This window comes from Cervus canadensis, chromosome 18 (assembly GCF_019320065.1).
Source record: "Cervus canadensis isolate Bull #8, Minnesota chromosome 18, ASM1932006v1, whole genome shotgun sequence".
In the NCBI taxonomy this organism is placed as follows: Eukaryota; Metazoa; Chordata; class Mammalia; order Artiodactyla; family Cervidae; genus Cervus; species Cervus canadensis.
In genome coordinates, this window is record NC_057403.1 from 44,731,344 (window position 1) to 44,755,051 (window position 23,708).

General features: G+C 41.2%; 1 non-coding gene across 1 annotated transcript; it reads right to left on the minus strand.

The window, feature by feature from the left end:
* Positions 1 to 7,557: 7,557 nt before the first annotated feature.
* Positions 7,558 to 7,629, minus strand: TRNAG-GCC. Its single transcript has one exon. It is a non-coding gene; the product is annotated as a tRNA-Gly (tRNA).
* Positions 7,630 to 23,708: the final 16,079 nt, after the last annotated feature.

Genomic DNA, 23,708 nt, shown 5'->3' on the forward strand with positions numbered 1-23,708 from the left:
AGTCAGGCAAATGATGTGGAGGAGAGGTGTGAGTGTGGGCACAAGGAGAAGAAACAGCACGAGTGGGCAGGGCTTGGTAAGCATGGTGGGCGATGGGGCAAGACGGAGGGCCAGGCAAGACAAATCAGAGGGGGCCTTCCTTGCCAAGGGAGGGAGCTTGCTTTGCCCAGGGACGTCTCATGTTCCATGACAGAAGCGGGACTCAGATTCACTTCTCTTGATTCCCCAAGCTGCACCATCCACCTCTACCACACTTTTTCTCACCTCTGTCCTGGAGGGTTTTTTTTTTTTTTGCTGCCCCTCCTGGGAGAACTTCTGCTGCACAGCTTTCTGTTTATTAGTATTTTTTCATGAGAAAAGTAATGTGTTCTAATTTTTTCTAAGGACTGAAAAATAGAGAAAAATAAAATCTCCCCTCTTGTCTACTTTCCCAATCTCAGACTGATAATGGTTTCTTACGTATCTTTCCAGACAAATTCCATACACACAGGTGTGTAGTATATATATATACTATGTACCTTCTATATACATATATGCAAAATAATATATTTTAAATATAGTAGAAAATGTATGAAACATGAGTTAGATACCACACCTTTTTAGATAGCACCTCCACCACACTCAGAGTGGATTAGATACACTCAGAAGTTAGGCAAAGGATTGCCTTGAAAAAACAAATGGGGAAGCACAAAGTATTTCATGTTTATCTGTAATGTTTTATTTCTTTAAGAAAAGATACATAGCAAACAAAGTAGCTACATGTTATTACATTATTGTTTGTGATTTTCTGTATCTGTCAGTTCTACAGTTTTATTTTAAAAATACACACACACACACACGCAAAGCAAATAACAGTTTCATTCTGTAAAATATGCATTGTTTTATTTCCTGTAGGGATACTCTTGAAAAAACTGTCCATTAGATCACAAGAGAAGCCCCTCTGATATTCTTCTCAAAATCAACCCCAGGATTAAAGGAGAGTTTGTAAGTTTCTAGTTTATTTTAAACCATGCGGCCAAGGGGAAGCAAGAGAGAGGGGAAGGCAAGCAGATAAGCTCCCCCTCTTGTCACCATTTTCTGTGGTTCTTCCTTGAGCCCTTCTGGAAAACTCCAGCGTGTCAGACAGGTTTACTCACCAAGGGACCTCTTGTGTTACACCACCTTGACTCACGAAGATGTGGCCAGTCCAGGAACTTAACTCCTCAGAGGCTCTGCATGTTTCCTTCTGCCTCACCTTCACCACTGTGAGCTTGCAACTTCCAAGTAAAACATCAGGACTTAGATCCCTGCCTGGCCTCTGCATTTCAGAGGAATCAGCACATCCCCATGACCCACATGTTGGTTATGCTGTAGGGTTTCATGGGGAGCCTTGGAAACGGAGGTCTCAAGTGTTTCTAGAACCAGGCAATGCGGTTTAGTCAAATATAGAAGCAAATGTGGAGCCAGGTGTCCTAGATTCAAGCCTTGGCTCTGGTTCTTATTAACTGTGTGGCCTTTAATCTCGCTCATCAGCCTAATGGACATGACATTACCTGCCCTTCTTATCTTGAGATGCCATCATCAGGATTAGACGGAGATAAGGTTTGAGAAAGCCTTATGTGTAAGCTATAAGGTGACATACAGATTGATAAGTAGCACTATTAGACATGAATTTGGTCTAGTGAGTTTGGTTGCCTTTTTAAGTCAGTACAAGATCAGTGTTAAAATTTTGTAAAATTGTTAAACTTCAAGAAGTCTATTGTTTTAGTTGCCTGGGGCTGCTATAAAAAGCTGAGTGACTTAAAGCAACAGAAATTTATTCTCAGACAGTTCTGTAAGCTAGAAGTGTGAAATCAGGGAGCCAGTGGAGCCATGCTCCCTTCAAAGGCTAGAATCCTTCCTTGCTTCTTCCAACTTCTGGTGGCTCCAGGTGTTTCTTTCCACGTTTACCTGGCTGTCTTCTCTCTGTGTGTCTCTATGTCGCCAAATCTTTTTCTCCTTACAGGAAACCATCCTCCTGTTGATGGTTGTTCAACAGCTAGTTGCGATTTTGGTGTTTTAGTGTTCTCCCAGGAGAAGATGAGCACATGTCCTTCAACTCTGCCATCTTGGTTTTTTGAGTCAGGTTCAGCATCTTGGGCAAGCTCTCTACCTCTGGTGTCATCTCCTTCTAGTCCTGTGGTGTAAGTGCTGGCCCCATGTTACCAAGGTAGTGCTCAAAAGCCTTTAAGCTAGGCTTCAACAATATATGAACTGAGAACTTCCAGATGTATGAACTGGACTCAGAAAAGGCAGAGGAACCAGAGATCAAATTGCCAACATCCATCAGATCATAGAAAAAGCAAGAGAATTAAAAAAGAAAATCTACTTCTGCTTCATTGACTATGCCAAAGCCTTTGATTGTGTGAATCACAAGAAACTGGAAAATTCTTAAAGAGATGGGAATACCTGACCACCCTACCTGCCTCCTGAGAAACCTGTATGCAGGTCAAGCAGCAGCAGTTAGAACCAGACATGGAACAATGGGTGGTTCAAAATTGGGAAAGGAGTAGTCAAGGCTGTATATTGTCACTCTGTTTATTTAGCTTATATGCAGAGTACATCATGTGAAATCCCAGGCTGGATAAATCACAAGGTGGAATCAAGATTGCTGGGATAAATATCAACAACCTCAGATATGTAGATGATAGCACTCTATTGGCAGAAAGCAAAGAGGAACTAAAGAGCCTCTTGATGAGAGCAAAAGAGAAGAGTGAACAAGCTGTCTTAAAACTCAACATTTAAAAAACTAATATCACGGCATTCAGTCCCATCACTTCATGGCAAATAGAAGGGGAAAAAGTGGAAACAGTGACAGACTTTATTTTCTTGGGCTCCAAAATCACTGCTGATGGTGATTGCAGCCACAAAATTAAAAGACCTTGCTCCTTGAAAGAAAAACTATGACAAACTAGACAGCATATTAAAAAGCAGAGATATCACTTTGCCAAACTCTGGGAGATAGTGAAGGACAGGGAAGCCTGGCATGCTACACTTTGTGGAGTCTCAAAGTGTCAGACTTAGCGACTAAACAACAACAAGGAAACTTTTCCTTGAATTTCTGCCACCCTAATCCTATACAATCTCATCTTTTCTTGATTATACCTACAAAGATCCTGTTTCTAAATAAGGTCACATTCACAAGTACCTGGGGTTAGAATTTGAACATCTTATTGGAGGGGGGGTTACAATTCAACCTACAAGGGTTGTGAAAGCTCTTAAAAAATATATACGTATTTGTATATGTATGTGTATGTATATTATATACAATATTATAGATTTATGAAGCTAATGATGTGAAGAGATGTACAATTTTTACTAATAAGCAAAATAATCTAGCTCTTAGGAACCTTTCCCCAAGATCTATGTTCAAATTAATGTCCCTTAATTCCAGATGCCCTGCCCCCGATATATCATAACTTAGCCATATAATGGTCATTTATTTCTGTGTCATGAAACCATCCTTTGAAGAAATCCTTCCAGCGTTTCAGTAACTGAATCATCTTGGCAAGGGAAAAGAAGGAAAAATGGAGAAAGAAAGTCAAATTTACTGAAGCCTTATCATTACTCAGTGTTACAATGATTCTTTCATTTCATCATCATAACCAGCCTGTAAGGGAGATGCTGTTTTTGTTTGTTTTGTAGATAAGTGAAGTTGCTCAGTTGTGTACGACTCTTTGCGATCCCATTGACTGTAGCATAAGAGGCTCCTCCATCCATGACATTTTCCAGGCAAGAATACTGAAGTGGGTTGCCATTTCCTTCTCCAGGGGATCTTCCCGACCCGGGGATTGAACCCAGGTCTCCTGCATTGTGGGCAGATGCTTTACCATCTGAGCCACCAGGGAAGCCCTTTATAGATAAACTGAAGCTCAGAAGACTTGTGTCATGTCTAAAGATTCATCAAATAGGGGAATACGTGACTAAAACTCTACTGTTCTGAATCTAAATCTCAAGATGACTTTTCTTATTCTTAATTTAATTCTAGAGTATATATGGTAGGTAATAATAGACCCATCTCTTTAGACACTTAAGAACTTTAAAGTTATGATCTGAATAGTGAACAATGGTTCCCCAATCTCTTTTACTTTAGTGTCCAAGTTTTATGGTTGAGGCATCTCTTCCTTGTCTTATACTAAGTCTGAATGGGCCAGTTCCTGGATTAAACCTATCTTCCACCTCAGTGCGTGGTTGCTTATTCATTCATCCATTCAATAAATATTATTGGACATCAACTATACTCTTAACTGTGGAGTTCCAATGGTGACCAAAAGAAGCCCTTACAAAACTTACAGTTTTATGGTAATTAAAACATTGGCTTCATAGGTCAAATCAGTGTTTCACATTTGGTACTAGAGTTAAAAATGATTTGGGTCAAATCAACTTAAAACTCAAACAAAAGGAGAAAGAAAAAGCAACATGCATACACCTGATGTGAATCAGTTCCCGCAGGCCTTAGAACGCTGCTTGGCTCACAGCCCAGTAAATTATATTAAGATAGAAGGGGGTGCAGGAAAAAGAGAAAAGCTAAAGAATGGAGAAATTGCCAAAGAAAGAAAAAAAAGGGAGGGGATAAAAAGACTATTCATGTGGGTAACTGATGGTTGCAAATTTTCCTTTTTCATATAGAGGATGGTTGAATAGAGAATCTTGCTTCTAAATGCATACATACTGACCTGCTTTAATAATTCAAATCAGAGTGCAGGTTCACGGAGCTTCCAGAACCCTCCATAAAATCAAAGATACATAAGGCGGGAAAGGCTGCAGCCTAATTAGAGTTTGTAGAAGCCAGCCAGCACGAGTTGGGGCGGGAGAGTCAGGTGGGATCAGCTTCCACAGCGCCAGGGAGAGAGAGCCCTGGACTATGTCTGGAACAACTGGGGACAGGTAAGAAGTAGGGGAATCTGAGGCACCTCAGGGTATTTTTACTTTCTATAGATTCCTACATTAGTGGAGTCTTTGGAAATTTTCAGTGTAATCCATTCGTCATCAAGGCAGATAAAGCACATTTGCAGTCAGCCAAGGAAAATTTAGCAATGGCCTAGTTGTGTCTGGGTCTGGATTTTGAGCACTAGGTCTATGCAGAACTCAAAGCTGGACAAGGTCAGAGTAAGTTCCCATCACCAGGCTTTACCAAGTAGTCATGGGTCTGGAAGGAAGCAAGTCATACATGTTTACTGAACCATTGTTTGTGGCTGTAAAAACTAGGGGCAGCCAAATTTAATAAAGGGAAGTTGATCCATATACTGTGATATATTCAAATAATGTAGCATCATACAAGAGTTCAGGCAGAATAACTGTATCTATATGTAGTAACATGGCTAGGTCTGAGAGGCTTGTTGTAAATACTTTCAGCTGTTCACCCTGAACATACTTAATGTGTATATGTATTTAGTTACACATTATGTACACGTTCAGTTTTGTTTCTAAAGTATATACTACAATGGAAGTGAAAAAGAATGATATGAAAGATAGAAATGATAATACCTCTCAGAATTTGATTATAGTTTAGTGACCCCTGCTCTAGTAGGGTATTATTTCTATAAAAGCCCCCAAACACACATAACCTACCTGCAGTTAGCACAATTTTATAAACTTTTAGCAGTGATCTTGTTTTGACTGAAGGCAACCAGAGATTGTGAGACAAAATTCTTGTTCCACAGCAATAACTATTATGTTATTAGTATATTTGTATGCTACTTCATGGCTTACACTTTGCTTTCTCAAACTTTATCTCCGTCTGATCCTGATGATGGCATTTCAAGATAAGGAGGGCAGGTAATGTCATGTCCATTAGGCTGATGAGAGAGATTAAAGGTCACACAGTTAATAAGAACCAGAGCCAAGGCTTGAATCTAGGACACCTGTCTCCACATTTGCTTCTATATTTGACTAAGCCACATTGCCTGGTTCTAGAAACACTTGAGACCTCCGTTTCCAAGGCTCCCCCTGAACTCTATGGCATAACCAACCTGTAGGTCATGGGAATGTGCTGAGTCTTCTGGAAAGCAGAGGCAAGGTGAGGATTGAAGTCCTGATGTTTTTACTTGGAAGTTGCAAGCTCACAGTGGTAAAGGTGAGGCAGAAGGAAGCAACGCAGCGCACCTGAGGAGACAGTTCCTGGACCGGCCACGTCTTCTCCGTGGGCCATGGTGTAACACAGGAGGTCCCTCAGTGTGTAAATTTGCTTGGCACACTGTAGTTTTCCAGAAGGGCTCAAGGAAGACCACAGAAAATGGTGACAAGAAGGAGAAATTATCTGCTTGCCTTCCCCCTGGTTCTTTCTTCCCACTGGTTATTATTCATCCCATGATGAGATGACTACCCTTCCACCCACTTCCGGGTGACCTCATTTTACCTTCTGTGGCACTAAATATATATCTCAGGGTGATGAGAGAAGGTTGCACTGCTCATGTATGCTTAATCTGTTTTTGTTACTGACTTTTTCTCCTTTCTGGTCGCTAAAGTGGTATTGCAGAAATGATAAAGGAAAAAATAAAGATCAAATACAACCACAGTTCTCTCAGAAACTTCTGTTTCCAAGGGAAAAGGAAAAAGGACAGGATGCTGTGAGGCCTGTGCTGAAGTATGTAAAAATCAAGAGCTGCTCACATATTAAATACTTGTGTTCTTGCTGCTAAGTGTCTTACATGCATTGTCATCCTCATTATGAAATAAGCATCTGTATTTTGTAGATGAGCTATCAATTCAGTTCAGTCACTCAGTCGTGTCCAACTCTTTGCGACCCACAGACTGCAGTATGCCAGGCCTCCCTGTCCATCACCAACTCCTGGAGCTTGCTCAAACTCACGTCCATTGAGTCAATGATGCCATCCAACCATCTCATCCTCTTCTGTCGTCCCCTTCTTCTCCTGCCTTCAATCTTTCCCAGCATCAGGGTCTTTTCAAATGAGTCAGTTCTTAGCATCCGGTGGCCAAAGTGTTGGAGTTTCAGCTTCAGCATCAGTCCTTCCATTGAGTATTAAGGACTAATTTCCTTTAGGATTGATCTCCTCACAGTTCAAGAGACTCTCAAGAGTTTTCTCCAACACCACACATTATAGAAACCAACACCAACACTATAGAAACTTCTAAAAGATGAATAATTTGAGAAAATCAACTAAAAGTAACATATTTGTCAAGCTCAAAATTTGTGCCCAGATTATCTGCTGCCAAAACCGGAGTTCACAAGCATTGTGTCATATACTGTGTGCGTGGGTGCCAAGTCACTTCAGTTATGTCCCATTCTTTGTGACCCCATGGGTTGTAACCTGCCAGGCTCCTCTGTCCATGGAATTTCCCAGGCAGGAATACTGAAGTGGGTTGTCATGTCCTCCATCAGGGGGTCTTTTCAACCCAGGGATCAAACTCACATCTCTTCCATCTCCTGCATTGGCAGGTGGGTTCTTTACCTCTGGCGTCATCTCTTTATCATTATTTCTTCAAATCTAAGCCAGTGCTGATTGAAGTCAAACCATTATTTTATGTGTGATTAACACGAGTACTGGAGTGGGTTGCCATTTCCTTCTCCAAAGGATCTTCCCAACCCAGGGATCGAACCCAGGTCTCCTGCATGGCAGGCAGACGCTTTACCGTCTGAGCCACCAGGGAAGCCTAAAGAAAACTCGTGCCAATTAAATTGGTGCACTCTTTTTACCTATTAAATGTTTTTCATTTTCTACTTACTAAAACTTTTCTTTTAAACTTGTTTAGACATACCGTTATCACACATAGATAGAAAATATAGTTGAAATAAATTTGTTAGACTATTTCTAAAACATGTTCACTTTTGATGTCTTGAAGATGTTTTGAATAACATTTCATCTGGGATGTCAATGCTTGCGTATTCTATATGACCAAGAGTCTTGGTGATAAAAACTTTGCTTAAGAGAACCTATTATTACCCCCATGATTTTCTTGCAAACTATTGACACCCATTCTACACATGTTGATGCCCATGAAGAGACAATGACCACCACACTGTGACTGACCCCTGGCCAACAGTGATTATGCACCCAGTTTTAGAGATGCAAAAAAGGTGAGGAATACACATTTCAGAATCTATAAAGTATGGAAATTTTATCCCTGGTCCTCACTTAGATGTTCTTTTCCATTTTGAATAAAATGTTTTTCTCTCATGACCTAGGAGATTTTTGCTGGCTGTGTAGGCTTATTGGGGGGGAAAAATGTAGAAAATCTTTCTGTTGCAGGGTTTCAATAATCCGAGCAACAGCCTTAATGATTTGGATTATTTTATAAATAACCCAACCCCCTCCATTCTTTGCCGGCTTTGAGATTAAACTGTGTTTGGGAAAGTTTTCTGCTAAAACTCCTGGGCTTTTAACTTATGTGGCGTCTTAAGTCGAATTCATCGTCTTATCTAATCTGATATCCAAGGATAGCTTTGTCAAAGCAAAGTCAAGTATTGGCAATCCCTCAGAAACTTCAGAAGAATGAATAAAAGAAAAATGATTTAAAGCTGAAAGATTTAGGTAGAAATTTGAAATCTTTTTAAAAGCAGAACAACAGACCCCTTCCTGGATCTGCTAATGCTGGCTTTGGAATATGAATAGAACAGCAGACTCTGAGAGCAGAGATGGATCTCAGGATAAATACCATCTTGTCTATTGCAAGAGGAGTATCCAGCATCCGGCCCAGATAGCAATGTTATCTGCCCAGATAACAAAGTAGTGATTCCAGAAAATTCCCTTGAAGAACAGATTCCCTAACTGCTGTAGCTATTCTGTGCCTCACTTCCCCAGAAAAAAAAAAAAACAAACATGCTCCACATTTTTATTGATATTACTTTTCCTTGCATTTAGAAGATACAGAGAAAGATGACCCTGTCCCTTATATAGGGCTTCCCTGGTGGTTCAGATGGTAAAGAACCTGCCTGCAATGCAGGAGACCTGGGTTCAATTCCCTAGAGGGGATGAATAGTATAGGGGTTAAAATATGGATCCAGTCCCAGTTTTGGATCCCAGCTCTGCCACTCTGGAATTTATTGGCAATGTGACCTGAGGCTAGTTTTGCAGCATTCTGAGGCTTGTTTTCTCATTTATAAAGTGAAGAACATAATTGTGTCTGTTTAATGGTATAATTATGAGTACTAAGTGCTTCCATGGTGGCTCAGAGGGTAAAGAATCTGCCTGTAATACAGGAGACTTGGTTTTGATCCCTGGGTCAGGAAGATCCCCTGCAGAAGGGAATGGTAACCCACCCCAGTAATTTTGCTTGGAGAATTACATGGACAGAGGAGCCTGGTTCGTGAGTTCACAAAGAAATGGGAATATTTGTTAAGCCCTAACACACAGTAAGAACCTGGAACCTTTTAGGTGTTTTGTAAGTGCTTTTTAAATAAAACATAAGTAACAACTATTTTCATTAATTCAAGTTCTTGTAAATAGTGTAAACTGGATTGGAGTCCTTTATCATGTCATATGTCCATTGCTTCTTTCAACTTCAAAGGAAAAGTAGTCAACCAGTAACAATAAACCAGTATAATCACCTGGATTGTTTTTCCTTGGCATATTTATCTCTGAAGATATACTTCCATGTTTTTCCTAAATTCTGAAAGATGAAGATGAGAATTTTCTGGGTTGATGGGCAGCCTGTTCTGTGTGTAAATGCTATATGCATATTTAGCTTTCTTTGGAGTTGACTTTACATTTGTGCTTCTTGCTACATCAGGAAAGATGGAAATTGGATATTGCATTTTGAAGAAAGTTTGACAAAAAATGTGCCTGGCACCAAAGTCAGAGCTCTTAACTGCAAAGTTTAAGGCTCTTTATTCTAGGACTCTGCTCAGCCCACTCCTAGAGTTACCTCTTTCTATTCTGTTATCTTCTGGAAAAATTGTTTTTGGACTTTGGTTTCTAATGGAAGGAACCTAAACGTCAGTATACTTTTCTTTCTCTCAGGCTACTTCTTAGGCCAGCAGCCACCCTCATGTAACAGCATGGCACTACCTTTGTGGTTCGGGTGTGAACAGAGGCCATGGTTACATTGATTGGAGCATAAAAGGCAAGATTTACTCTAGTAGCAAATAGATTGATGTATACGATGCAGACGTCCTGGGTGTACGTTTTCCATTCATGGAAGCAAAATTCATCAAGTCCCGATCAGCACTTCTTTTTGCACACTGAGAATTGACAACGTGGATTTGTTAGTAGAATATGATCTCCACCAGATCAGGCGCACATCACTGAGTCAGCCTTGTCTGGCTTCGTGTGCCCAGTGGCTCTCAAGTTATCCAGCCCACAAGGGACCCTCATTCACTATTAAATGAGAAGGGTTTGTTGTTTCCTTTGAAGTGACTTGTGTTTTAAATTAAAATATTGGTCAGCCAACTCAAGAGGTCACTGTAACTGTATGAAATTTGTAAGGAAAGTTTCAATTATGCTAGATGAGAAGCAAGGTAAAGAGCTGCTCTGTAGCATAGTGCCTTTGGTTAATACGATGCAGTGCACCTCAGAGTTTATTCAGAGGCTGGATCTCATGTTAAGTGTTTTTACCACAAAACAACAACAGGGACAACAGCAGACACCAAGGAAACAGAAATGTTGGCTATGTCTTATTATCTTGATTGTGGTGATGGTGTCATGAGTGTTTTCATAAGTTCAGACTCATCAGATTGTCCACATTAATTCTTCATTGATCAATTATACCTCAATAAAGCTGTAAAGAAATGAATGGAAGGGAGGAGAGATGGAGGAAGAAAAAAATGAGAGGAGGAAGGAACCGGGCCTCAGTCTTTCTGAGTCGTTGAATTGAGAGTGACTCTTGCTGATCATTGTGGTTCAGGACCACTCTTACTTCCTGAGAAGTCCAAAGCCTTGTCCTAGTAACCACCAAAAACTTCAAGCTAGTTGGAAAACCCATTGGATTATAAATGAAAATGCATATCTGGGTCCCTTTCTCTCTTTTAGAAATTATAATAGAAGTAATTGCTCTTACATTTTTTAAATCCAAAAATAAGAAATGTAACAAAATGAAAGTCTCCTTTCCTCTTCGTGCCCTTTCACTCTTATGTCTGTCCTCAAAAGTAGTCTCATAATCAGTTTAGTGTCTACAGTTCCATGACACTCTCCTATTATATAACACAAATAAAGGGGTGTGTGTGTGTATTATATGTATTTACAGAAAAACTGACACGTATATTCGCTATGGATCTTAGAACATAAGCTGCAGGAAATTCAACCTCAAGTTAAGGTTTCTCTGGCTCCCGTGTGTTGTGCCAGGATCCTAGGGCTTTATGAGACATCATCCTGAGGGCCCCTTGGCTCTCCCCTCCACGCTGGTTACTGCTGAGGTGTCCATGTTCTCTGCTAACATGGTCCTTTCCAGAAATCCTAGACAAAACCTGTGCTGGTGGCAAGGATTCTGAATGCGCAAAGGTGATGGTAGGGAAAAACAGGAAGAAAGCAGCATTTATTATATAAATGGGCATTCTACCTAGATGTGTTTATATTGTTTCTGGAGAGACAGAAATGAGGATATTATGGCACATGTCTGCATAAAAAAATAATTAGAGTTAGTTCACAAAGCTATCCTTATATTATCTATGAAGTTAAATTGATTTTTCTACTCTCTCTTCCTGATAGTGAATTAACAGATTACAATAAGCATAAGGAAAAAACTGCATATGCCTCTTATCTGATTCAGGCTCTGTGTGTATGAAGTTCTTCACTAATGAATCCTTTGTAGTGATGCTCAGAAACAAGCCTCATAATTCACTAGAAGCACAGCAGTATGCACCGTGAGGTAAATCACTACTTGAATTCCTTGAAAGGTACTGTCGGCCTTGTAAAACTACCCCTGGTTTCTTCTCATTATGCTTTTCTCCCTCTTTCCTCATACTTCGTGGCTGCACTGATTAGTGTTTATTTCTGTTTTCTTTTCCTTCTGTTTGTCCTACTATTTGTCCTTATTTTCCTAACTGTGGCAGAAGCTCAGCCCACTGCACTGCAAGGGATGAAATCTCTTAATGAAACAGTTGGAGATAAGGACCTGGGCTCCTCACATGCTGTCAGTAACTATCTTTGAAGTTTAAAGGAGAAGCATGAACCTTGTGACCCTGGAGGAGCCAGCTTACTTTGCAATTTAAGCTGATCAGTTTGGATGATATATTTGAGGCACTGAGGGAGGAGAAGATGTGACCCATTTCTCATCGCATACCCAACTTGAGTTCCAACCAGTTTCTGAGGCTTCAGCTGAGTCAAGGAAACTTTAAGATCCCCAGGACTCACAAAATACATGAGTAGTCCAGAAACATTCATCATGTTATCTTATCTGATAGTGACGTTTCCCCCTTCTGTTCACCAAAATAGAAAAGTCAGTGCATTTGCGTGATGTGCCCTTGGCATTGCAATATAAGGCATCTTGAAGTTTTTCTGGTCAAGTTGATAGGTGCTGTTGGGGTGTGAGAAGTCAGTTTTTATCTTTCAGCTCCTGAAATTTCTCTCAACTGGAAGTGCAGCTGCTATCTGAAATCTGAATGTCCATTGAGATAACATGTCAAACTCTAAAATTGATATTGGAGCAGCTAATAAAGTATTAGTTGCTCAATCGTGTCTGATTTTACAACCCCATGGACTGTAGCCTGCCAGGCTCCTCTCTTCATGGAATTCTCCAGGCAAGAATACTGGAATGGGTGGTCATTCCCTTCTCCAGGAGATCTTCCTGACCCAGGGATCAAACTTGGGTCTCCTTCCTTGCAGGCAGATTCCTTACTGTCTGAGCCACCGGGGAAGCCCCACAGCTAATAAAGTTAGATATCAGTTAAATTATGTGCTTAGGGGTGGAGAAAAATGTAAGCAATTGGAATCCTTCATCTTTTAAGCATACTGTCTCAATCACTATTTATTTTTAGTCATTCTAATATTTTCCATTATTGTAAGATAGACGGTTATGGAATTCTGACACATTTCTAGTCCTTTTGCCCCCAAATGGTACAGATGACTCAGTAAATTGCCACATTTATTTTGCTTTCCTCTAACTTCTTCAGTCCCCAGACATTTCTAGCTGTGTCATATCAGACTTATGATTGTCATCAAAATCTCCTGTATCCTGTTCTTTAAACGTTCTTTCCAGCATCGTATTCTGAGACCTGGCTACTCTTTGCAGATATTGTTTCCCATAATCTTGGATCAGGGTTTGGAGATCGACCATCTCCTCCTTTTCCTTATTGCTCTTTCCAGATCATTTCCCTCTCCTCTCCCCTACATAACAGTTCCTTTGAGATGCACGCTATCAAACTGTTTACTCCCACTCCTTTTTGAAAGAGTCACCTATTAATGACCAAGCCACTCTGCATCCCATTCATTGACAACTTAAACAGATTAATGGTTCTCGCCCAGGGACTTCCCTCAATGTCCACTGATAAAGACTCTGGACTCCCAATGCAGAGAAATAGGTCCTGCCTGCTGCAGTGAAGACGTCATACTCAGCAATAGCTGCGTGCTGCAACTAAGACCTCGTGCAAACAAATACATTAAAAAACAAAATGCAAAACTTCTCTCGCATTGTCACATCTTTATCATTCCCGGGAAGTCCAGCCTCTACAAGGATGATACTTCTAACCTGTTGGCACCTTACACTCTTGCCCTCCTCCCTTCCAAAGGTCTTCTTTCTGCACGCTGCCTGTTTTAGTCATCCTTTTTCCATGACATCATCCTAGACCTCTAAGCAGCTGACCCCCATTCCTGGGCTTGTACAGTTTAAAAAATATTTATTAATTATTTATTTTATTTGGCTGTACTGGGACTTATAGGATCTTCAATCTTCGTTGCAGCATGTGGAATCTAGTCCCCCAAGACTTTTGCGTTTATCTGGGACATTTTCTGCACATCTCTCATGGGTTGTCCCCTCACTTGTACAAGTCTCTGTAAAAATGAAACTTCCTGGGGAGGCTTTTTGGACTACCTTATCTAAAATAACCATCCTGCTCCAACCCTCACCCCTCCCTATCTTCTTACTCTTTTTCTTCATGCCTCTTATTACCATCTTGACAGTATAAAAGTATATCATTTCTCTCTCTCTGGAATGTCTGCTCGTGGGAATAGGATTTTGTCTGCTTGTTCACTACCATGTTCCTTGCACCTAAACTCTGTCAACTCATACTAGGCCCTAAATAGGTATTTGAGAATTAAATAATGAATGTATTATATGTGTTTATGTATTAGTTACATACTCATTTACTGTGAACACTTTCAGGCCATTTAGTGAATTATCACACTATCTCAATACTCATATGGTAACTCTTATATTAAGAGCATTCCTGGGAATAATTTCCATCAGAATTTTTATATTTCCCCACTTGAAATTTTTCTGATGCATTCTAATTAATCCAATCACATTCATAGCCTATCCTGAAGTGCTGTGTAGATTTCCCCTGGGAGAAATTTTGAAACAGGCAGGCCAGCTCTTAATAATATTTCTAGCATAAGTTTAGATAATTCTCTTTATACTGGATGAGAAAAATTGCATAGATGGCAAGGGTGAGAGAACATGGGTCATTCTTGTGAATGAGAAGATTTATTGCTTGCTTAATTCTCAAGGAAGTACCTTTAACTCCTTCTTAAACTCTGGGTCACAGTTTTCCTGTGTTTATGTAGTAGCTTTATTCATAGGCCCAATATTTGGCCTCTTCTGAGATCCTGAGTCAGAAAAAAAGCTCTGCTTTGTGTACAAAGATGATCTATTGACCTGCTGACTCTGAGGCCTCCTGCTGGGCTATTTCTCCAGAGGTGGGGATTTTTAACTTTTTTTCCTAAGGCCTTTACTAATTCTTTTCTGACTTTTCTTCTGATCAGTGGCCTGTGTTTTTAAGACATCTAGCAGTATCCAAAGACCTAGACCGATATGAAGAAAAGACTTTCCCCTTGTGAAAACCTAACTAAACTTTAGATAGACTTTGACCTCATTAGTTCCCTTTTCTAAGCAAGCCTGTAGCACACTACTGTTAAAAAACAAAATCCAACTGAGTATGAAAACTACTGAGCATGAGAAATTTAAGAAAAGAGTACTGAAAAAATAAAGAAATTGCTGTGTATCTGTGTGGTTTCCTTCACTTTGTACTTTCCAAAGAGCAGATACTCATGATAGAAATTATTTTCAGTCATTTTTTCCCAGTACTGTTATTTAATTGAATGTATGTTTATGTCTCAGGGCTCATTTTTATGAGGTGTGCGTAAAGTGACCCCTGACTGGGGATGGGAGGGATGGTCTTTCAGGCTGTCTCTGGACATTCAGGTGATTAGAGCTGACTTCTTATCTGAGGAATCAGAGAAGGCTTCCAAAAGGGATGGTATTTTACTTAGGCTTCAGAAGGTGGGTGAAATGTGGATCAACAGAGACAAGAGGCAGAACTTCTAGAAGAGGCAACGATGAAAGTGAGGCAGCACAGATCAGGGAGGGGCTTGGGGCTCGGTGTGGCCGCTCTCTTCACCTGGAATATGTTGTTCACACTTGACCATCCTCAACTCTGCTTTTACCTGGGCAAGTCTTACTCATCCTTTAGGCCTCAGCAGACCTCACTCCCTGCAATAAGACTTTCCTGATTCCTCTCTGCGTGGTATTATGGGAGGCTCCTGGGTATGTATGTGGTGAAACCCAGGGCTTCTGTTATTAGAGCACTCATCACAATAATGGAAGCTCCCGTTATCTCCCCTGTATCCAGGAGGACAGAACTTCTTGCTCGTCATCACTTTTACCCAGCATCTATCACCAGGACATGGTAGTTTCTTAATAACTGTGTGGTTTTCTTTTCTTTTTTCCAAGAAATACTTAAATGAGAGAGACAATCATTGGGGATACTTGCTGAAAAATCCTGGAAGATGCAACATGGAAGACACTGGTCTTGTTGGACACCTAACCCAGTGGCTCAGACTGTAAACAATCTGCCTGCAGTGCAGGACACCTGGGTTCAATCCCTGGTTCAGGAAGATTCCCCTGGAGAATGGAATGGCAACCCACTCCAGTATTCTTGCTGAGATAATCCCATGGACAGAGGAACCTGGTGGGCTACAGTCCAGGGGATTGCAGAGTTGGACATGACTGAGAAACTAGAAAGTGTAAAAGTGTAACCTGCCAGGTGAGTTGATAACTCAATCATAAGCTACCACTGTGGGAGAAGGTCATTAGAAATATGTAAGTTATCTCCTCCTTGTAACAGACATTTTAGAGTTGAGGAAGCAGAGGTGATGAGAAGTAAGGTATCCAAGTTGCTGTTTAGTTACTAAGTCGTGTCTGAATCTTTGACACCCCATGGACTGTAGCCCGTCAGGCTCCTCTGTCCATGGAATTCTACAGACAAGAATACTGGAGTGGGTAGCCATTCCCTTCTCCAGGTGCAATTCCTGACGCAGGGATCGAACCTAGATCTCCTGCATTGCAGGCATACTTGTTACTGCCTGAGCCACTAGGGAAGCCCAAGGTATTCAAGAGAGGCATTCAGTTACTGCCAGCTGACTATTCTTTATTAGTTGCCACACTGGTGCATTTCCCCGTGCCATGTGGTTACCATAGAAATTTAAAAATTAAAATTATTTTAATTTAATGATCAGAAATTTGCAATCCAATACTGGAAAAAAAAATCATCTCTAAAATGCCATGCCCCTACACACTGAGGAAACCAGATCTGAAAGAGACACGTGCACCCCAATGTTCATCGCAGCACTGTTTATAATAGCCAGGACATGGAAGCAACCTAGATGCCCATCAGCAGATGAATGGATAAGGAAGCTGTGGTACATATACACCATGGAATATTACTCAGCTGTTAAAAAGAATTCATTTGAACCAATCCTAATGAGATGGATGAAACTGGAGCCCCTTATACAGAGTGAAGTAAGCCAGAAAGATAAAGAACATTACAGCATACTAACACATATATATGGAATTTAGAAAGATGGTAACGATAACCCTATATGCAAAACAGAAAAAGAGACACAGAAATACAGAACAGACTTTTGAACTCTGTGGGAGAATGTGAGGGTGGGATATTTCAAAAGAACAGCATGTATACTATTTATGGTGAAACAGATCACCAGCCCAGGTGGGATGCATGAGACAAGTGCTCGGGCCTGGTGCACTGGGAAGACCCAGAGGAATCGGGTGGAGAGGGAGGTGGGAGGGGGGATCGGGATGGAGAATACGTGTAAATCTATGGCTGATTCATGTCAATGTATGACAAAACCCACTGAAATGTTGTGAAGTAATTAGCCTCCAACTAATAAAAAAAAAAAAATAAATAAATAAATAAATAAAATGCCATGCCCCGAAGCAAACTATAGCTAAGACTCAGAGAAGTGATAGAATTTATTTGCGTGAAATATTAAATATTGAATCCAGTCCGCAAACTCCCCCACCCCACCTACTTCTTATTCCAAAGTCTGTTGTCACTGTTGTCAATCATGACTGCTCCAGCTCTTGCCCACTTACATTTATATTGAGTATACCTGTATGACTTTAAGGTACAAGCAGCCATAATCAGTTCAGTCCAGTCACTCAGTCGTGTCCAACTCTGTGACCCCATGGACTGCAGCACCCCAGGCTTCCCTGTCCATCACCAACTCCCAGAGCTTACTCAAACTCATGTCCATCGAGTTAGTGATGCCATCCAACCATCTCATCCTCTATCGTCCCCTTCTCCTCCTGCCTTCAGTCTTTCCCAGCATCAGGGTCTTTTCCAGTGAGTCAGTTCTTCACATCAGGTGGCCAAGTACTGGCATTTCAGCTTTAGCATCAGTCCTTCCAATGAATATTCAGGGCTGATTTCCTTTAGGGTGGACTTGTTGGATCTCCTTGCAGTCCAAGGGACTCTCAAGCGTCTTCTCCAACACGACAGTTCAAAAGCATCAACTCTTTGATGCTCAGCTTTCTTTGTAGTCCAACTCTCACATCTATACACAACTATTGGAAAAATCATAGCTTTGGCTAGACGGACCTTTGTTGGCAAAGTAATGTCTCTGCTTTTTAATATGCTGTCCAGGTTGGTCATAACTTTTCTTCCAAGGAGTCTTTTAATTTCATGGCTGCAGTCACATTCTGCAGTGATTTTGGAGCTCCCCAAAATAAAGTCTGTCACTGTCTCCATTGTTTCCCCAACTATTTGCCATGAAGTGATGGGACTGGATGTCATGAACTTTGTTTTCTGAATGTTGAGTTTTAAGCCAACTTTTTCACTCTCCTCTTTCACTTTCAATAAGAGGCTCTTTAGTTCTTCTTCACTTTCTGACATAAGGGTGGTGTCATCTGCATATCTGAGGTTATTGATATTTCTCCTGGCAATCTTGATTCCAGCTTTTGTTTCATCCAGTCAAGCATTTCTCATGATGTACTCTGCATATAAGGTAAATAAGCAGGCTGACAATATACAGCCTTGATGTACTCCTTTCCCAATTTGGAACCAGTCTGTTATTCCATGTCCAGTTCTAACTGTTGCTTCTTGACCTGCATACAGATTTCTCAGGAGGCAGGTAAGGTGGTCAGACATTCCCATTTCTTGAAGAGTTTTCCACAGTTTGTTGTGGAAAACTGATCCCCACACAGTCAAAGGCTTTGGCATAGTCCATAAAGCAGAAGTAGATGTTTTTCTGGGACTTTCTTCCTTTTTCGATGATCCAATAGATGTTGACAATTTGATCTCTGGTTCCTCTGCCTTTTCTAAATCCAGCTTGAATATCTGGAAGTTCGTGGTTCATGTACTGCTGAAGCCTGGCTTGGAGAATTTTGAGCATTACTTTGCTAGTATGTCAGGTGAGTACAATTGTGCGCAGTTTGAGCCTTCTTTGGCATTGCCTTTCTTTGGAATTGGAATGAAAACTGACCTTTCCAGTCCTGTGACCACTGCTGAGTTTTCCAAATTTGCTGGCATATTGAGTGCAGCACTTTCACAGCATCATCTTTCAGGATTTGAAATAGTTCAACTGGAATTCCATCACCTCCACTAGCTTTGTTTGTCGTGTTGCTTTCTAAAGCCCACTTGACTTCACGTTCCAGGATGTCTGGCTCTAGGTGAGTGATCACACCATCATGGTTATCTGGGTCATGAAGATCTTTTTTGTATAGCTCTTCTGTGTATTCTTGCCACCTCTTCTTAATATTTTCTGCTTCTGTGAGGTCCATACCATTTCTGTCCTTTATTGTGCCCATCTTTGCATGAAATATTCCCTTGGTATCTCTAATTTTCTTGAAGAGATCTCTAGTTTTTTTCATTCTATTGTTTTCCTCTATTTCTTTGCATTGATCACTGAGGAAGGCTTGTTTTTTTTTATCTCTCCTTGCTATTCTTTGGAACTCTGCATTCAAATGGATATATCTTTCCTTTCCTCCTTTGCTTTTATCTTCTCTTCTTTTCTCAGCTATTTGTAAGGCCTCCTCAGACAATCATTTTGCATATTTGCATTTCTTTTTCTTGGGGATCATTTTGATCACTGCCTCCTATACATTGTCAGGAGCCTCTGTCCATAGTTCTTCAGGCACTCTGTCTATCAGATCTACTCCCTTGAATCTATTCGTCACTTCCACTGTATAATTGTAAGGGATTTGATTTAGGTCGTACCTGAATGGTCTAGTGGTTTTCCCTACTTTCTTCAATTTAAGTCTGAATTTGAAATAGGAGTTCATGATCTGAGCTACAGTCAGCTCCCAGTCTTGTTTTGCTGACTGTGTAGAGCTTCTCCATCTTTGACGGCAAAGAATATAATCAATCTGACTTTGGTATTGACCATCTGGTGATGTCCATGTGTAGAGTCTTCTCTTGTGTTGTTGGAAGAGGGTGTTTGCTATGATCAGTGTGTTCTCTTGGCAAAACTCTGTTAGCCTTTGCCCTGCTTCATTTTGTGTTCCACAGCCAATTTCACCTGTTACTCGAGGTATTTCTTGACTTCCTACTTTTGCATTCCAGTCCCCTGTAATGAAAAGGACATCTTTTTTGTGTGTTAGTTCTAGAAGGTCTTGTAGGTCTTCATAGAACCATTCAACTTCAGCTTCTTCAGCATTACTGGTTGCTTCATAGACTTGATTACTCTGATATTGAATGGCTTGACTTGGAAATGAACAGAGATCATTCCGTAGTTTTTGATATTGCATCCAAGTACTGCATTTCGGACTCTTGTTGACTGTGATGGCTACTCCATTTCTTCTAATGGATTTTTGCTCACGGTAGCAGACATAATGATCATCTGAGTTAAATTCACACATTCCAGTCCATTTTAGTTCACTGATTCCTAAAATGTTGATGTTTACTCTTGCCATTTCCTGTTTGACCACTTCCAATTTGCCCTGATTTATGGACCTAACATTTCAGGTTCCTATGCAATGTAGCTCTTTACAGCATCAGACTTTACTTCTATCACCAGTCACATTCACAGCTGGGTGTTGTTTTTGCTTTGGCTCCGTCTCTTCATTCTTTCTGAAGTTACTTCTCCACTGATCTCCAGTAGTGTACTGGGCATCTACTGACCTGCAGAGTTCATCATTCAGTGTCCTATCTTTTTGCCTTTTCATACTGTTCATGGGGTTCTCAAGGCAAGAATATTGAAGCGGTTTGCCAGTCCCTTCTCCAGTGGACCACGTTTTGTCAGAACTCTCCACCATTACCTGTCCATCTTGGGTGGCCCTACAGGGCATGGCTCATAGTTTCATTGAGTTAGACAAAGCTGTGGTCCATGTGATCAGTTTGGTTAGTTTCTGATTGTGGTTTTCATTCTGTTGGCCCTCTGATGGATAAGGATAAGAAGGTTTTTTTTTTTTTTTTTTGGTAAGAGGTTTATAGAAGCTTCCTGATGGGAGGGACTGAGTGTGGGGGAAACTGGGTCTTGTTCTGATGGGCAGGACTGTGTTCAGTAAATCTTTAATCCAGTTTTCTGTTGATGGGTGGGACTGTGTTCCCTCCCGGTTGTTTGACCTGAGGCCAAACTATGGTGGAGGTGATGAAGGTACTGGCGACCTTCACAACGTCCCTGCGTGGGGAGCCTGCTGCACTCAGTGCCCCAGGCCCTGCAGCAGGCTCCCCACGCCTTCGCCAGAGACTCCTGGACACTCACAGGCAAGTCTGGGTCAGTCTTCGGTGGGATTCAACATTCGCCTGTCAATGGTTGTTCAGCAGTGAGTTGTAATTTTGGAGTTCTTGCAGAAGAAAATGTGCACATGTCCTTCTACTCCACCATCTTGTGGGTTGAAAAATCCTTCTACTCTGCCATCTTATGTGTTGAAAAATAGAGTGCAGTCATAATAATACGTCTGCCTACAATGTGGGAGACCTGGGTTCGATCCCTGGGTCAGGAAGATCCCCTGGTGAAGGAAATGGCAACCCACTCTAGTACTCTTGCCTGGAAAATACCATGGACGGAGGAGCCTGGTAGGCTACCGTCCATGGGGTCACAAAGAGTCGGCCACGACTGAGTGACTTCACTTTCTTTCTTTCTTTCATAACAATAGGGGCTATATGCTGTGCTTAGCTGCTCAGTCGTGTCTTTGCGACCCCATGGACTGTAGCCCACAGGCTCCTCTGCCCATGGGGATTCTCCAGGCAACAATATTGGAGTGGATTGCCATGCCCTCCTCCAGGGGATCTTCCCAAGCCAGGGATCCAACCCAGGTCTCCCAGTCTCAGTGGGACGTGGATTCTTTACTGTCTGAGCCACCAGCTCTCAGCTGGGGAATTTGGCCTCAGAGTTCATGCTTCTAACCACCACACTAGAATACATGACTCCAGGCCAGAGCTCCAGGTTGGCAGGACAGGAGAGAGGTGTGTGCTGAAAGATGAAGCAGGAGACATAGATGGAAAAAATTTGGTGCCTTGGAAGCTTCCAGAAGGAAATAGGACTCCCTCCTGAGATCAGAAGGACGCCTCTGGGAGATTAAGAGTGAGAGTGACAGGGTTAGGAGATTCTTCTTGCTGCCATTTGGGCGACGAATTAGTTGAGGACAATGATACAAAGATGGAAACAAAGGACGAGACTTTCCCAGTTGCCTGATAAGGAAGGACATTGGCTTGAAGTAGGTTTATGGCAACAGAGTTGGGGATTTCCATAAATGTGCTGGGTTGGCCAAAAAGTTCATTTGGGTTTTTCCCTTAGATGTTATGACTTCCTTGGTGGCTCAGATGGTAAAGCATCTGCCTACTATGCAGGAGACCCGGGTTCAATCCCTAGGTTTGGAATATCCGCTGGAGAAGGAAATGGCAATCCACTCCAGTATTCTTGCCTGGAAAATCCCATGTACTGAGGAGCCTGTAGGCCACAGTCCATGGGGTCACAAGGAGTCGGAAGTTCACTTCACTTCTTAGATGTTATGGAAAAACCTGAACAAATCTTTTGGCCAACCCAGTATCTTTTTTTAAATGGGAGTTTTGGTGCTAGAAGAAATAGGACTTGGTGATTGAGTATATATTGGGAGATGAGCCTTTAAAAATTATGATGGTATGTAAATCAAACCATCATGCTGTATACTTTAAACTTATACAGAGATGTATCTCAATTATTTCTCAATAAAACTGAAAAAATAGCCAAAAAAAGAGAAAAAAGTTATGTGTATAGCATACACTCTATAAGCCAGAGGGGAAAAAGATTTCTTATTTTATTAAATAAATTAAAATAAGATCCAAAAGAAAAAAGAAAGAAAGTGTATTATAGTGTGACTTATATATAATATTCAGTGATATGTTATCATTATACCAAAATATTTTAAAACTGCAAAACATCTTGGTGATGACAAGTCATTCAAGATATGCTGAATGTATTTCTGTTTGTCCAAATACATGCTCTGTTGTTAGATTCTGTCTGCTTTCAGTTCCTCCTCCATCCCATTAGGAAAAATTTAAAGATAGGAAATGTACCGCACAGTGGAATGTGTTAATAGCTCATGGGCTCAGACCTCAATTCACTCCCCATGGTTTCTCTTCATATGCCTTTAAAAAAGAATCTATAGTATATGGAGATACAAAATGAGTCTATTTTTAATAACACATGTAGCTCTAAGATGTGCTGTCTTAGCCAAGCCATATATTCGTAGATGAATTGCCTTTTTGTAAAGTATGTTTTTCTTTATTCCTGGTGAAAAGAAGTTTTGGGCCCCTCATAAGGAACGGGGGTGGGATAGAGTGAGGTTTATCAGAGGCATAGGACACATCTGTTTGGTCTGGAGCAGCCCTTCCCCAGGCAGTGATCACTGTGGTGGTAACTTCCTGGTGAACCTACCTCCGGTCCAACACCAGTCTCTGCTTTGCAGCCCAGCTTCTCATCTGGCTGGCTTTGCCAGCGCCTTGTCTTAGAGGGAGAAGGGTGGGGTGTGGGCTTCCCACCAGGTCCTTGGTGAGAACAGTGCTATTAGTTAAAAATATTTTTCCTGAGCAAAAATAATTCTAACTGGAGTTTAATACCAACTGCAGTGAGAAGCAACTGACTCAGAAATAAGGTGAAATGAGTAAATGATTGAGGAGCAAATGGAACAGAGGCTCCCAGCTTCCCAGTAGAATAAATGAATACTCTGAAGACATCTAGACAGGATTGGGCATTGAGCCTTCAGGAAAACCTGAAGGCCATTTCCTTCTCCAGGGATCTTGCCGACCCAAGGATTGAACCTGCATCTCTTATGTCTCCTACATTGGCAGGTGGGTTATTTACCAGTAGCGCCATCTGACAGGGTCTAGCTAGAATGTAATAACATTGTTTTATTTTTCAGGT